This window comes from Quercus suber, unplaced genomic scaffold (assembly GCF_002906115.3).
Source record: "Quercus suber isolate HL8 unplaced genomic scaffold, Cork oak 2.0 scaffold_116, whole genome shotgun sequence".
NCBI lineage: Eukaryota > Viridiplantae > Streptophyta > Magnoliopsida > Fagales > Fagaceae > Quercus > Quercus suber.
In genome coordinates this window covers 502,819-506,076 of record NW_027069581.1, presented here as the reverse complement: position 1 = coordinate 506,076, position 3,258 = coordinate 502,819, and the positions used below count along the sequence as shown (strand labels likewise).

The 3,258-nt window shown below is 33.7% G+C and overlaps 1 pseudogene; it reads right to left on the bottom strand.

Annotated features, from left to right (window-relative positions):
• Nucleotides 1-448: 448 nt before the first annotated feature.
• LOC111991033 (flavonol sulfotransferase-like) lies at nt 449-1,488 on the bottom strand (annotated as a pseudogene).
• Nucleotides 1,489-3,258: the final 1,770 nt, after the last annotated feature.

Below are 3,258 nucleotides of genomic sequence, written 5' to 3'. Positions count from 1 at the left end.
CCACCCCAAATTCCCTAACCTAACCCGAAATTTGAGAGAGAGAGAGCCAATCCGTGAAATTGTAAATGATGGGATTCATAAATTAATATTACAAATTCCTCACCCAAATACCCAAAAAAAAAAAAAAAAAAACACTGTAAATAAAGCAAAATCATATGCATTAATGTAATACATTTCCACTAAACAAAACAGGGAGAAAACACATAAAAAGATTGATGTTCCAAGTAAAGTTTGATTTTACAATTTCAATCAGTAGCTAATGTTAAAGGGTTGTACTACATGATACTTCACACGAACAGGAATCACGCATGGGCTTGCTGCTGAAAACCTTATTAACTACTAAAGTAACAAGTGGTTCTTAATTAGACGAAAATGATGGCATGCTTTCCAAAACACTTGGTGCAAATATGCCACTACATATCAGAGTGCAAACCTCCCATATACCAATTCATACATTAGACGAGGTATTAAATGTCAAGCCAGAATTTCTTAGTTTTTGCTTAGTTATCTGGTCGAGACGTACGACCATTATGGGTGTAAGATAATTCTTGCAATCTCTGATCTCACATTTCCAAAATAATGCACTTTTTAAAATATTTTTTTTTTCAATCAAGTGAGCGCGTCCACCAAACTGTCCACTTTTATTTACCTCCAAATTGGACAAATTCTCGAAACTACAAAGGTCTATTTTTTTTGGACCATTCTTTCCTTTTCTTCCTCTAGGGAGAAAGAATAACCCATAAATTTAGCCATTTTCTTTGCATAAAAGACAATTCCATTCTTAAATCTTCATATTTTAAAAATAATATCTTCTCAAAATATTCTAAGCTTGCTCTCCAGTACCCTAACACATGATCCCAATATGGTTCAAAATAAGATACTCCTTCACAAAAGAGTTCAAATGCCTCCTCAAAGTCAACATATTCTATAGCCGAGGGTTCCACACCCTTAGGACTCATCTTGCGAATAAAGTGCCATAAAGATACAAATACATCCTTAGGATCTCTACATATGTAAATAATTTTACACCTAGAATCTATTATAGATTTTGGTAAAGATGTGTAAGGAATATGCGTACCTATAAGAGGAGTGTCTAGATTCCGTTGATATGAGTTATGTGCTAGATTAATCTCCAAGGAGCTAGAGTACACATTCGTGTGGCATTGTTGTGAGTAAAGGATTTGCATAATTGTTGAAACTGGATCTTGTGACAATGGCAAAAGATAGGGCTTTAAGCCATGTTGTGTCAGATTTTGGACTGCTGCTCAAAATGACGTCGTTGGATTGAGGCTTGAAATGTTCGTAAGCTGACATAATTCCTTCTATTTTTGATAAACCATACCAAAAACCATGGTGATGGTAGACTTCGTCTAACCTCCACCCTTTTCTTCTTGGTAGGGTTGAGATTTCCTCATTGTATATCTCAAGACTTTTTACATCAGACCTATGGTCTTCTTTCTCATCGCTTTTAGAACAAGATAATTCCATTGTAAGAATATCTTGGAGGACAATTCTAACGAGAAAAATGTTGCGCAAATCATTTTATAATGATAGAGTTTGGTGGAAAATAAGGCAAAATTAAAAATTGAGGGCTGGAAAATGATACATTTTCAATTGCTTCAAAGTTCAAACCCTCAACCCCACCAAAAAAATAAAAAAAAAGGTATAAATGACAAGTTTCAAAAAAATCAGCCATTTCAAAAATTATTGAGAATAAGGCTGCTTATTATAACCTCTCAAAAATTGCAAAAGTAGAAGATTTGTGCACTAGAGACAACCTTTATTATCATTATTTTTTATAGGAATTTGCTCCCTCATGTGGTGCACAATTGGGTCACCAAGTATGAAAATTAATCACGTTTTTTTGGTTGAAAATTAGTCACCTTGGAGGGCCTAGGAGAGTACCCAATTAGAATCAAATTGAGATCTCATTTCAGAAGGTTTGGCGTATCTGGTCCCTCCGCCACAAATTATTGGGACCAAATAATCAAATGGCGTATCTAGTGGAGTTTTAACTTTTTGTTATGAACGGTAGCTTTCTGCATCTGGTGGTGATTTAACTTTTTGTTACGACCTGTAATTTTCTTGGCAAAGCAGTGTGTATTGATTTTAATTCGAGGAAAAAGTATCAAAATGAAAGAGGACCTCCAAAAAGACATCTGCTATAATTTTTTCATTGATATTATTTTGCAAACCGTATAAGAATAAGCACTGTGCTTATCAATTCCTACTCAGACTTCTAAGTGATAAGGATAATTTCCCTCATTACTCAAATACTCATAACAAAATAGCAACAGATTAAATAAACAACAGACTTAGATGTTTTAATGATAATCCGGCAGTAATCTCCAGCAACAACCTCTAGTCTCAATATTGTGGATGTAGCACTTCGAATTACACTAGAAAGATGCTTAGTTTAGTGTGATATCAAATCTTCAATCAACTTTGCAATACTCTAGAAAAATTAAAGTCCTGTATGAAACTAACAAAAGCTTGCAATGTGATACGAAATTATTATGTCTTGGTGGAAGATAGCTGATTAACTGTTGATCATGTTTTTTAACTCGATCCCTGCTTTCATGAAGTTCATGACGTACTAGGCAAACTCCTTTAGACAACGTTACTGAAATAATCCTCAACGGAGTCACCAAAAATGTTAGGGTTTTTTCCTCGCATTGCACCATGTTAAGTTTGGATTATTTTCACTTTTAGACCTGGGTTCGAAATAGGGGTTGAGTCTATTGCTCTCATAAACACGTATATATCTTGGTGAAGGATAACAGCGTTACCTTGAGAGTTGAAAAGAAAACATTTTACTTACTAATATATAAAAGTAAAAAGAGTTAAGAGTACAAATACACCAAAAAAAGGCAACTGGCCTTTTAATATGGAAAAAGGAAAATTTAGGATGATGTGATAAATGAGAGAGAAAGAGAGAGAGGATTCTTCACATATGATCAGGGATGAGTCCGTTTGGTTACACCTTTTGGGAGTATAAAAGATCATTTTTAAAGTTCAAAATTTTGTTTTGCAACTAAAATTCCTTATAATTTTTTTTTTTTAATTTTTAAAAAGCCTATTTTAAACTCTAAAACACCATTTTTTAACACCTTATACAAAAAGCACTCATATTTGGCATGAAAACATTGCGCTTTGTGGAGTAATAATAAATGAAGTGGTTCAAGGTTGGTGAAACTTGCATTAACATTTTCACTCACTTGATTTTAATAAAGGTCTTTTAAGGATGCCTAAAATCCC